The sequence below is a fragment of the Phacochoerus africanus genome, chromosome 3, assembly GCF_016906955.1.
Source record: "Phacochoerus africanus isolate WHEZ1 chromosome 3, ROS_Pafr_v1, whole genome shotgun sequence".
Lineage (NCBI taxonomy): Eukaryota > Metazoa > Chordata > Mammalia > Artiodactyla > Suidae > Phacochoerus > Phacochoerus africanus.
Genome location: NC_062546.1, coordinates 16,138,212 through 16,151,641, shown reverse-complemented (window position 1 = coordinate 16,151,641; position 13,430 = coordinate 16,138,212). Strand labels below are relative to the sequence as shown.

Below are 13,430 nucleotides of genomic sequence, written 5' to 3'. Positions count from 1 at the left end.
TGTCTCGAAGGTGCTCGTGTTCTGTGTCGCAGTCCCCTGGGTGGAGAAACCACTACCTGCGGTTGGTCGGACCCCGCGGCTTTCCTCCGTACTTGGCTGCACGTCCATGTGAACTCAGGCACTGCTAAGAAGCCTTTGTGTGTTGGGCAGCATACACGGTGCTTATGGGGAACACCAAGGTCACTAAGACCTAAGTAGCTTGCAGCCTGATGGGAAAAAAAAAGACTCGGCGACTTTAACACGTGTGATTATGTGCCCCGAGAGGGACAGGGTTGTGGAAGAAGGCCTGAGAAAGCGGAGGGACAGGAGCATGTAAGCCGAGCCTTTGGTTCACATCAGTAAATTTTCCGTGTATTCAGCCGGTGTTTATTGAGCACCTCATATCTGCTGGGCACTGGGCAAGGGGATGGGGGGCAGGCTACGTGAAGCAGGCTCCACATAAAGCCTACCAGGACTAATCGTACTGCTGTGGAATCAGCGGGGTGAGGGGTGGATGCAGAGAACGTGGTTACGGCAGGTTGGCTTGAAGAGGTGGTGTTTAGACCAAGCTGGTCGTCGGTTATGCCAGAGCTAAGCTGTGGGTGGGAAAGGGGGGGTCCAGTTAGAGACAGGTATGCATGAGAAAGACCCGAGGCAGGAAAGCCTGTGCAATGCTGGAGAAACTGAAAGGAGGCCAGTGCTGCCAAAGCGCAGAGCGGGAAGGAAGAGAGAGGAGGGTAAAGCCTGGGATCAATCAGGAGAAGGTTCCGAAAATGAGGGAGGGGCCTGGTGGCGCAGGGGATTTTCCTGCTCTCGTGCTGCAGCTGTATTCCCGTATATGAGCAGAGACTCTCTGAGCTAGCAGAGAATAGTCCTCCTCATCTATAATCTTTCATAAGGGGCAGGAAAATCTGTTACTGCTAAGAGCCAATGTTTTTTTATTCATTGGCTTGCCTGTAGTTGGCCTTTCTTTCTGTGATTTCAAACCCGAGCTCCCTACTGGACTTGGGTGTAGAGACCTGAGTTGTTATTACTGTATCTGTTAGCAGCTGGCTGTGTGACCTTAAAAGATCCTTAACGTCTCTGGGCCTCCTTTTCATCTGTAAAAGGGAGTGATGCTGATCTGATCCCAGAGTCATTGTGAAGATTGAACAAGATAAAGTATCTTAAAGTGCTTCGTAACATATGAAGCGCTGTAGACATATGAGGTATCATTATTTCAATGGACTATTTTGTATCAGTGAAATAGAATGCAAAAGTTAAAAGCAAAGCATGTCGGGAAAGGGCAGAGTCTACCTTCCAGGTAACGCTGAAAGGGCAGACTCAGCGTAGGTAGCTTCCAGAGCGTGTTGTGAATGCCGCTCCTCTCTTTTTTCTTTCATTTCATCCACCGGGACAGACCATTTCCTCTTCTTCCTCTTCCCATCGGCATGGCTTACAGATCAAACCATTTCGCTTCTCCAGATTCCAGGACCCGTTTGATAGAGAAGCCAAAGTGTCTGCGTGGAGGCCAAGAGAGCCTTAAGAGCAGAGATGCTGTGGTTTGCTGGGCTTTGGTTCCCAGCAGACATAGATGCCAGGAGTATATTTAATTGGGTTTGGGAGGAAGGCAATCAAGGGCAGAGAGCCATGGAAAACAGTCAACAGAGCAGAACCAGCCCACACACCACCTAAGCAGGGCACTTATAAGCCAAAGCTTTAGACTTGCTTTTGCATTTTAAAGGGGGATATTTTTTTTTTTAAGTTAAAAAAAAATCCCCCTTTTAAAATAAAAGACATACATGCTTAGGAAATAAAATGCACTTTTCTTCCCCTTCCATGAAGCTTATTTTAAAAAATTTGCCACGAGTTCTCTGGTGGTTTAGCAGGTTAAGATCCAACCTTGTAACTGCTGTGGCTCAGTTCGGTGCTGTGGTGCGGGTTCAGTCCCTGGCCCTGGATCTTCCACATGGTGCATGCCAAAAAAATAACAACAAAATAAAATGAAAAATTTGCCTCCCAGCTATTAAAGTGAAAGGTTGGAAGACCTGTTCTCTTTGACCCAAAAAGAAAGTGGCAGTAGGTGCAGTTAAAGATAAATGGGTGGTGCGTGACAGTTTACCAGAGTTCTTTCTCCGCTCTCATAACGCTTAATTAAAAGTTTTCAGCTGAAACAGAAACAGTAAATGTAAAAAGTGAAATCTTTCATTCCTTTTTCCACAGTTTCTGATTCCCAGAGAGCGCCACTGTGTGTAGTTTGCTGTTTGCCTTTTTCTATATAGATACAGAAATTGTGTTTATACGCAAATGCTATACTTTTTTCTAAGCATAAATAATCACGTTCATTTTGTATTAAAAAGCAATGATGTATATAGTTTTGCACCAGTTTTTAACAACAGAGCAGGTACATTTTTCCATGTCTGTGCAACAAATCTCCCTCATTCTTTGTAGTGGCTGTAGAGTTTCTCATTGTATTGAGACACCATAGTTTAACTCATTTCCTTTTTTTTTTTTTTTTTTTTTTAATTTTCCCACTGTACAGCAAGGGGGTCAGGTTATCCTTACATGTATACATTACATTTTTCCCCCAGCCTTTCTTCTGTTGCAACATGAGTATCTAGACAAAGTTCTCAATGCTATTCAGCGGATCTCCTTGTAAATCTATTCTAAGTTGTGTCTGATAAGCCCGAGCTCCCGATCCCTCCCACTCCCTCCCCCTCCCATCAGGCAGCCACAAGTCTCTTCTCCAAGTCCATGATTTTCTTTTCTGAGGAGATGTTCATTTGTGCTGGATATTAGATTCCAGTTATAAGTGATATCATATGGTATTTGTCTTTGTCTTTCTGGCTCATTTCACTCAGTATGAGATTCTCTAGCTCCATCCATGTTGCTGCAAGTGGCATTATGTCATTCTTTTTTATGGCTGAGTAGTATTCCATTGTGTATATATACCACATCTTCCGAATCCAATCATCTGTCGATGGACATTTGGGTTGTTTCCATGTCCTGGCTATTGTGAATAGTGCTGCAATGAACATGCGGGTGCATGTGTCTCTTTTAAGTAGAGCCTTGTCCGGATAGATGCCCAAGAGTGGGATTGCGGGGTCATATGGAAGTTCTATGTATAGATTTCTAAGGTATCTGCAAACTGTTCTCCATAGTGGCTGTACCAGTTTACATTCCCACCAACAGTGCAGGAGGGTTCCCTTTTCTCCACACCCCCTCCAGCACTTGTTATTTGTGGATTTATTAATGATGGCCATTCTGACTGGTGTGAGGTGATATCTCATGGTAGTTTTGATTTGTATTTCTCTTATAACCAGCGATGTTGAGCATTTTTTCATGTGTTTGTTGGCCATCTGTATATCTTCTTTGGAGAACAGTCTATTCAGGTCTTTTGCCCATTTTTCCATTGATTGATTGGCTTTTTTGCTGTTGGGTTGTATAAGTTGTTTATATATTCTAGAGATTAAGCCCTTGTCCGTTGCATCATTTGAAACTGTTTTCTCCCATTCTGTAAGTTGTCTTTTTGTTTTCTTTTGGGTTCCCTTTGCTGTGCAAAAGCTTTTCAGTTTGATGAGGTCCCATGGGTTTATTTTTGCTCTAATTTCTATTGCTTTGGGAGACTGACCTGAGAAAATAACTCTTTTCCTTTTAAGAGACATGTAAGTTGTTTCCTTTTTTTTTTTTTTTTTTTGCTTTTACACAATGTATTTTACTGAACATTCCTTTACTTATTTGAACGTATTGGTAGTATAAATTCCTAGGTATTTGACTGATGCAAAGGATGGGCACAGCCAATATTAATAGACATTGTTAAGCTGTATTTCCAAAAGATTGTTTCAGTTTGCAGCCCTAGAGTACGTCTGGCTCTAATTTTTGTTTTTCTTCTGCTTCCTTAGAATTTCCACATTGATTAGTCAACGGTGGAAAATCTGAAGCAATGCGAGCAGGAAAAAGAAACTAAACCAGGTGGGTAGTCATGTTGTTCACACCCCTGTACCGTAGCCTCACGAGGCTTTGCCTAAATACTTTTGCTTCCTTTTGAGGAAGGAAAAGAAATGGGTTCCAAATGAAATCAGGAATTTGGGCCCCATGAACAAGAGGCAGGATGGCCCTTTCAGAAGTTATATAACGTTGTGTTGCAATTTCAATCATGATTCCCTTTACACAGTTTCTTTATAGCATCAGAAAGACAGTTTATCTCTGGTGGCTTAAAAGAGAATGGGTCTCTTCAGCCATCTACCTAAGCAGATGCGATCATACCCAGGAGTTATTAGCAAATCTGGGCGTGATGCCAACGTTCCTGGCCACCAATGGTTTGTTGTAAAGGTATTTTCATAAAGACTAGGGCGTGTTATGGGAATTTTAATGCTGTGATACAGGAGCAAAAATAAGCAAAATCCAGCCCAAAGAAGCAGGCACAGCCCAGTGACCTGAGGAGAGATGGTGCAGGTCCCTCCCAGTCAGAAGAAAAGTGTAGGTCACAGAACATGAACGGCCTGCCTCAAGTGTGGCCACCTTGGATCAGTGTCCACATTTTTATGGTATCAAGATGTTCTTGGCATATGTGAATAATTTTTTTTTTTTTTTTTGGTCTTTTGTCCTTTTAGGGCTGCACCACGGCACATGGAGAGTCCCAGGCTAGGGGTCAAATCAGGGCTGTTGCCTGCTGGCCTACACCAGAGCCACAGCAACTCAGGATCCAAGCCATGCCTGCAAACTACACCACAGCTCACGGCAACGCCAGATCCCCAACCCACTGAGCGAGGCCAGGGTTTGAACCCGAAACCTCATGGTTCCTAGTCAGATTTGCCTCCGCTGCACCACAACGGGAACTCCGTAAGTGAATAATTTTTAACAGCCCCTGATTTGAGGTCCACTAACCTCCCTTGTCCCCAACTCACCCACCTCTTTCTAGCTCCAGCTCCTTATGTTAGGGCAGAATCTCCAGCCTTTATTTCTCTGGTCCAAGTCCTAGTGGGCCTGGGAGTTTGGGGGATGTCTAGTTCCTTCAAATTCCATCTCAGGCCTGGCCTGCTTTTAGCACTTCTCCTAAGATTCCACATCTTTGTTAGAGCAAGAATCCTATCTGGCAGGCAGCTGTCCTGGGTTTGGAACTCTGCAACTGCTTATCAGCAAGGCCTTGCCCTATGGTAGCTTCCTGAGCCACCAGGCTAGTGTCCTGTTCTGACTCAGTGCCCCCTGGGAATCCCCGGGATGCAGATGTTTGCGGTGACTAGGATGTGGCAGTCAGCTCCCAGGACTGTTTATCTGGCCAAGGTCAGAGGGCCTTCTGTTCCAGCTGCTGTGGGAGCCTTGGGGCCCAGAGCCACTGAACCTTGAGAATGCTGGGGTCGTCTGAGGTCTAGGGTTGAGGTTTTTAACCAAAGGTTTGTGGTTGGCTTTTGAAATTCAAGACTTCCCTGTAAACACAGGTACAGTTTTGTATGTACACACACACACTTCTCTGGGGAAAATGTCCAGAGCCGTCCTTGGATTCACAAATATGACTGTGACCTCTGAATTTTAAGAATCACTGCTCTAGAGAGAGCCTTAAGTGTTGTGGGCCGCTGTGTCCCTTTGGGCACCAGCCTCCCAGATACGAGGATATCTTGGGCGACCTCACCAGGCCTCTAGGTTTCTTGGCTTGGGGTAAACTAGGAACAAATTAGCTAATGTCACCAAAGCTCAGAGACATCCAGTGCAATGTCCCAAAGTCCAGTCACGAAATTGCACCCCAGCCCTGTTTCATCTCACTGAACATAGCGGGTGTACTGAGCATGCTGTGCAGGTTTCTGGTTTCTGAGTCTATAGCTCTGGAAAAGCTGCTCCAGTAGCTACACTGACAGCTGTGAGAAAGGTGTTGAGAGCTAACTTTCCATCCGGCTTATCACTGCCAAGGACACCGTCAGATGCTCTATCTACTTTACCTCCCTCAGTCCTCATGACTCTCCACGGAGAGTGGTACTGTTATTTTATATATGGAGAGACTGAGGCACAGAGAGATCTCATAACTCACCCGAGGGCACACAGTCATTAAGTCTGACCCAAGCATGTGAGCTTAACCGCCAAGCATTATGGTGAAAGTAAAGGACATTTTTAGAAAAAAAAGGGGGGGGGGAGGGGAGCAGAAAAAACATGGGCTGTTTAGTGTAAGGCAAACTGCCCTATATCTTATAATAATACTAAGAACATTGCTGTGTTACCCCAGATATGAAAAACTGTGCACACAGCAGTGATCTTAAATTATTAAGAAAATGTTGGTGGGGAATACACTAATGCATTTGCGCAATACCCGAGAAGAATGTCTCTCCATTATAATTCAGATAAGGCTGGGGGTTTTGTTGTTGTTTTATTTTTTTCCCACTTTTTGGGGCTGCCCCTCGGCACATAGAACTTCCCAGGCAAGTGGTCAAATCAGAGGTACAGCCGCCGGCCTACACCACAGCCACAGCAACACAGGATCTGAGCCGTGTCTGCAACCTACATGCCAGCTCATGGCAATGCTGGATTTCCCAACCCACTGAGTGAGGCCAGGGATCGAACCCATATCCTCATGGACAGTAGTCGGATTCGTTCCACTGCACCACAACAGGAACTCCCAGGGTTTTTTCGTTGTTGTTGTTTTTTGGTTCTTTTGGGCAGCATTATTGAGCTATAATTCACACACCACACAGTTCACGCATTTAAAGCGTGTAACTCAGTGGCCCTCAGTATATTCACAGAGTTGTACATCTCTCACCGTCATCAGTTTTGGAACATTTTCATTACCCCAGAAGCAAACTCCGCACCCTTAACTCATCTCCCAAACCCCCCCGCAACCCCCAACCGTCCCCAGTCCTAGGCAACCACTCATCTGCTTTCTGTCTCCAGATAAGGTTTTGATTTTAGAAGAGTGACAGTGTGGGAATCTTGGTGATCTGGAGCGAGTCATTCCCTGAGGAATAATTAGACAAATGAAATTTGACTCTAGCGTATTTTACGTGGTTTTATTAGCTAAGAAGCTATAAGCCTGTCTTTGACAGGCCCAAATTTAGGGTTGACATGGGCAGGAGACAAGTTTTTTTTCCTGCGTAATTTCCACTTGTCACCATCTCCTGTCAAGCAGGCTCTTCCCAGCAAGTGGCTGTGAAGTGATGATGCTTTCGTGGGGCTGCCTTTCTTATTGGCCTCAAAACCAGTGGTGGTTCATCACTAGATCTTTCCCCCATCATCTGAATTCCTGGCTTGCTTTCTGTCCTTGTGTGGCTCTAGTTATCAAAGCGAGGGGCACTTGTGTAGCTGCCCATCAGTCTTTGAAATTCAGGACAGGATCCCGTCGGGCCCTCGGAAGATACACAGCCATGTGCTCTCTTGAACTGTTTCACGTTGGCAGATCCATTGTGTATCTCTCCTGACTCATTTATTCATTCGTTCTTTTCAAAAACATTTATTGGCGCTCTGGTAGGTGCTCAGTCCATCACTCTGCAAGCTCCTCACCCCGTTATTACAGGGTGTGGCCTTATCTGACCCCTGTGGCCAGAGCCATTTGCACTGAGACAAGCCAAAGGGGCAGGGAGTGTGGTCACAGAACAGTTCTCTGATGGGGATGAGACCAGTGCAGTATCACCCTCATCATGATGAAACCGTCACCAGAACACGCCATCCCGAAGACCGTGTGCTGGATCGAGGATGAGCAAACCCAGGTTCAAGGCCTGATTCGGTCACTAACTGGTTAGAGGACCTTGGTTGAGTCACGCCACTTCTCTGAGCCACAGGCCATCCATTGTGAGGGTTAAATACGGAAAGTGCCTTGGAAAGTGCCTTCACTACCAGGGCTGGGAAGGGGCCATAATACTTAGTCAGTGTTGAGTGAAGGAGCACTCTGTGATCGTCAGAGCTCGAGCAGAAGCATAGCAGGTTCGGAGACCAGGTGGAGAAGATAGAAAGCAAGACTAAGGAGACCCTGCCTTTCTTCTCCCAGTCCGACCCTCCTGCCAGTACCCCGCTTTAAGCTCACCTTGTCCTTGGCTCCCACATCCTCTGCTTCCCTGAGCCTAAGAGAAGCACCGCCTTTGAGGCCTTGGTCCTGGGAGCCAGCCAGTCCTGGATGTGACTCGGGGCCCCACATGTCCTCACTGTGTGTAAAAGGGAACTAAGCGTGCAGGGCCCCTGGGAAGTGAAAACAGGACGGTACCCAGAAAGCACATCTTACCATGTCTGAGGCACAGCATACACACCCCTAAACAGTGGCCGTCTTAATCTTATCATTACCATCGCTACCTGATTGGTCAGGAGTCAGGGCTCAGCTGGTTGTTTTCATCGCTGGCTTGAGGGTACAGATGGTCTTCAGTTCTTAATGGTTCATTTAACGCATCTTCCATGCGTCATGAGCTATGCTGAGGCTGGGGACAGGGTGACAAGAAAGTCAGGGAGCCTGTCCTCTTGGAACCAGTTGGGAGGACAGGTGTGGAACAAGTGTATCAGCACCTGTATGTGGCCAAGCCAGGAGCCCTCATCTTCTCTGCTGGGGCCGGGAGGGAAGAGGGTACTCAGGCTGAGGGGTCTCTGTCCTGGGCCGCTAGTAACACAGGGTGCTTAGGCCAGGGGGTTGGCCATGCCCCAAAGACTCAGTGCCGGGAGGAGGCGGGTAGAGGCTGGAATACTCCACCAAGGGCCCGGGCTCTTGGGCGGCCACACGCTGGGGGGAGGTGCTGAAAACTGGCATGGAAGGGAAGCATTAAAGCATCCAGTTGGAAAAACCAGTGAAAGGGTGAAGTCAAAATCCGAATAATACTCTGAGTCTGCTCTTGTCCTCCAAGACCCTGGAAGGTTCCTGGCTCCCCTCAGCCTTTTCCATCCCCTGGCCCTGCAGCTTCCTTGGGCTCTTTCTGGCCCCCAGGCAGGACACCTCTTGCCTGCTGCTCCCTCTGCCTGGCACACTTCCTCAGCTGTCTGCCCGACGCCTCCCTTCCGGGGTCTGCACCCGCATCCCTCCCCCAGAGGCTCCCATCGCTCCTAGAAACCCCCACTCTCCTTGCCCTCCTCGAGTTCTCGGCGCAGCTCTTTCACCCCCGAGGCTGTTCAGTTTGTTCATTGGTTTGAGTCGCTCCAGCGGAGTGAGTGCGAGCTTCATGAGGGCAGAGTGTTTTATTCGGTGCTGAGCCCCCAGGGAGCAGGAAATGTAAAGGAGGGAGGGGTCACTTTCTTAGAGATGGTGACTGTGTACAAGGGACTGGACTCCCGAGCCCCTGCTCAGCCTTGCACATCTTACGTTAACAGCACTTAATGACCAAGCTTTTTAAGGATCCGTCATGTTTTAAGAGATTCACGCATAGAAGTGGTCCCTAAACTCTTTCTCTTTCGTCACATGTGTGGGCCATGACACCCTCTAGTCAGTAACCGAGGCTGGTGCGGGCAGTGATGGCTTGTAGAAGGCACACCCCGTGTCCCCTGCCTGGTGTTACTAGAATCCCTGAGGGAGGCAACGGGTATCCTCTGGAGCTGATCCCAGGGCTTCTGGGGCTCCGATATGTGCGCCCCACCCCCAACCACTGGTTAAGAATTGTGAGTGTATGAGGGGACCTCCCTAACCAGACCGTGAATGTCCTTCCAGGGCCCCTGGTGTCTTACTGTTTTTGTATCTGCGGTGTCTGGTACACACTGAGCGGTCAGTTGCTGGAAAGGAAGAATGAATTGACATTATAGAGATGATATCTTGCATCTTTTCACTTTCTGCAGTGGCTTTGAGACCTGCTTTCTGTAGCCTTCTAGAGGAATGGTAGAAGGACCTCAGAGCTGGAAATGACATGACTGATCACTGTTCACTTTACCACCATACTTTGGGGTTTAAAACGACAGCAGTAATGTATTCGTGTGTTCATGCTTTGTGTGGATCAGGAATTTGGGGGAGCTCAGCTGGACAAATCTGGCTTGATTCTCCCATGCAGTTACAGATAGTGGCCATGTCAGCACAGCTTGGGGCCACCAACTGCATCTCTCTCCATGCCATCCCCAGACCTCTCCATGTGGTCACTTCACAGGCTGGTTTGGGCTTCTTCACAGCATGGCAGCCTCAGATTGCCTGCGTGCAGCTCAAAGCTCTCAAGACAGAGGGAGCCAGGTGGAAGCTGTGACACCTTTTCTAACCCCATCTTGGAAGTCACCCAGCTTCACTTCTGTGCATTCTGTTAGTTAGAAGCAGGTTACTATGGCCAGTTTGTTCAAGAGGATACAAATTACAGGGAGTTCTCTTTGTGGCACAGTGGAAACAAATCTGACTAGTATCCATGAGGATGCGGGTTCCATCCCTGGCCCCATTCAGTGGGTCAGGGATCCAGCATTGCCATGAGCTGTGGTGTGGACATGCCTTGGATCCTGTGTTACTGTGGCTGTGGCGTAGGCTGGCAGCTGCAGCTCCAATTTGACCCCTAGCCTGGGAACTTCTATGTGTCACATGTGCAGCCCTAAAAAGCAAAAAAAAAAAAAAGGATACAAATTCCATTCTACCGGATAAGAGGAATGTGAAGGAACTTGGAGAGGTATTTCAAGAACACCTCACCCCTTCATTCCACACCTGAGACCCTGGAGGTTTTTGAGGGGGAGGACCCTTGCCCAGAGGCATCCAGCCTGGCATCTGCAGAGCTGGAGTTCAGTCCAGCCCCTGGACCTTTGGCCAGCCTGCCTGGAAGTGATCTCACCTTCCCTTCCTGCCCTCCCTCCACGTTATGACGGGAACTGTCAGTCTCTGGGAACCTTGTATTTTAGCTGAGCCCTCACCAAGTTTAGGTAGTGTGTAAGCAGCAGAAGGCCTGGCAAGAGATCCAGTGAGCCTGGTTCCCTAGTGGTAGCTTTACTGGACTGTTTTATCTTTTTCCAAAGACCTGCATGGAAGCATAAACTTTCATGGATTTAAAAGTTTGTATTACTGTCCAGAAGCCCAGCCTCAGCCCCATCCCTGTGTGAAGTCCTAGCACTGCCTGCCAGGGGGAGGTACAGCTGCTGAGGGCGTGAGGGTTTTTAAATGTGTACCCCCAAATATTTTTACCAAAGGTAAATAACAAAAAAATAGAATTTGGTGGCAGAATTCAGATAATCATCCCAACACCACTGAAAAGAATCCTGAAGGTTTTTAAAATTCCAGCTGAAGATTCTATATAGGGAATTCCTGCTGTGATGCAGTGGGTTAAGGATCTGACTGTAGTGGCTCTGGTCCCTGCGGAGGCTTGGGTTTAATTCTAGGCCTGGTGCAACGGGTTAAAGGATCCAGCATTGCTGTAGCTGTGGCTCAGGTTCAATCCCTGGCTTGGGACTTCCATATGCCTTGGATGTGGCCATAAAACAAACAAATAAACAAGTAAGCAAATGAAGATTCTATATAGGACTTTGCTTAAGCATCGGTGAAATACATCTGGGCATATTTGCTTTAGCCAGTGTAGTAGAGTGTTTTCTTTGGACTTCATTGCTTTTTTGTCTTTCCTTCAGGAGTGCCTTATCATGAGGTTAGGGATAGAGGAGAAAAAGAAATGGACAGTTTTTAACAAACCCTACTGTGTCAGGCGTGTTGCTAATTCATCCTCTGCTTCCTGGCGTAATAGTACAGGCTCAGTCCTGCTCCACACTCATGGGTATGACCTCGGGCAGGCGCTTAGCCTCATAGTAGCTCAGCTTCCTCTTCTGTAGCACAGAAGTAATGATGCTTTCTACCTCAGAGAGCTGCTGTAGACTTAAATGAGATAATGCCTGTAAGATACTTAGCAGTCTGGCATGCAGTAGGGACTCTGTAAATGCTGGCTCTGATTAGTCCCCACAGCCACCTTTCCAGGCTGTTGTCACATCCCTGTGTTACAGAAGGGGCCTCTGTGGTCAGCGAGGTGCCCAGCTCTAGAGGTGGAAGCTGAGCGACCCCAAGCCCTTGCTGTGTCCGCACCACGTGAGACTCCAGCCACCTCAGTGGGGCCTTCCAGACATGCAGTAGTGATGGGCACAGGGACTCTAGGGGGCCTCACGACCTGCTGGGCCCCCGTGTCAGGGTCCCAGAGCTGGAAAATTTGAAAAGGCAGGGCCAGAAGTCCACTTAAGAGGCTCTGCAAAGAGCAGAGTGACAGAGAATGTTCTAGGCAGAGTAAAATAGTCTTGTGAAGGCCCTGAGGTCAGAAAGAGTTTGAAGAATTAAAGACCAAGATGGGTCAAGAAGAAAATGGAAGTGACAAAAGATCACAGAAGAAGGCAGGACCAGATCAGTGGAGGACGTCAGGGGCTGGTGTAGAGTTTGGATTTTGCCAGCGGTGGAATGGAAAAGCATTGAAGGTTGAATAAAGCAGGGAATCACGCAACCCCAGTGTCCAATTTGCAATCATCACCCTGCCCCTCAAGGAGAACACAGCTTGTGAGCTGAGGGCAAGGAGGCAGCAAGGAGGTACCACCAGGAGTGTAGCTGAGAAATGATGGCGACAGGTAGTACGGGGCAGGGGCAGGGGCTGTGCGGCAGATTCAGGCTGGGTTCTGAAAGTACAAGCAGCAGGACCTGGTGATGGACGACGTGAGCAAAGAAACAGCATCCTCTGTCCACCCAGGATGGCCCCAGGTTTCCAGCTGGAGCAGCTTTGACAGCTTGTGCTGCGCTGTCCCTGAGGTGTGGGAGGCTAGAGGGTGCAAGCTCGAGGCCCGGGGCTCTTTGGGAGTCATCAGTGCAGACTCTTAAGGAAGAGAGCAAGGAGTTCCCCTTGTGGTTCAGCAGGTTATGAATCCGACTAGTATCCGTGAGGATGTAGGTTGGATCCCTGGCCTTGCTCAGTGGGTTAAGGATCCAGAGTTGCCATGAGCTGTGGCGTAGGTTGCAGATGCAGTTCGGACCTGGTATGACTGTGGCTGTGGTGCAGGCCCTAAAGAAAAAAAATGAGAGAACCGGAGTTCCCGTCGTGGCACAGTGGTTAACGAATCCGACTAGGAACCATGAGGTTTTGGGTTCGGTCCCTGCCCTTGCTCAGTGGGTTAACGATCCGGCGTTGCCCTGAGCTGTGGTATAGGTTGCAGACGCGGCTCGGATCCTGCGTTGCTGTGGCTCTGGCGCAGGCCAGTGGCTACAGCTCCAATTCAACCCCTAGCCTGGGAACCTCCATATGCCTAGGGAGCGGCCCAAGAAATAGCAACAACAACAAAAAAAAAGACAAAAAGACAAAAAAAAATGAGAGAACCTCCAGGGGGCAAATAGAGAAGAGGGCTCAGGGCTGGTCCTGGTGTTGGGGGACCTTCAGCACAAAGGAGGTGCACAAAGGAGGTGCACCTCCCTCACAGAGGAGGTGCCTGCGTGGAGGTGACCGACCGCAGAGGGTGGGGTCTGAGACCCCCTGGAGGAAAGTGGTCTGAGAACAGGGGTGTCCGCAGGGACCTTGCGAGACTCCAGTACCCCGCCCTTTCCTCCTCACCGTGCCGTCCACCACCTGCCCCTGGGGCTGCGTGGCTCTGGCCCTCTGGCCCTGCCCACCTGC

The 13,430-nt window shown here is 48.6% G+C and overlaps 1 protein-coding gene across 4 annotated transcripts in view; it reads left to right on the top strand.

Annotated features, from left to right (window-relative positions):
- PKIG (cAMP-dependent protein kinase inhibitor gamma) overlaps positions 1 to 13,430 on the top strand; it is a 114,527-nt gene that overhangs the window by 81,217 nt on the left and 19,880 nt on the right. For all 4 annotated transcript variants that reach the window (XM_047771044.1, XM_047771043.1, XM_047771045.1 and 1 more), the window contains exon 2: positions 3,861 to 3,930. The gene's annotated coding sequence lies outside the window, so the exon portion shown is untranslated. The remainder of the gene's footprint in view (positions 1 to 3,860; positions 3,931 to 13,430) is intronic.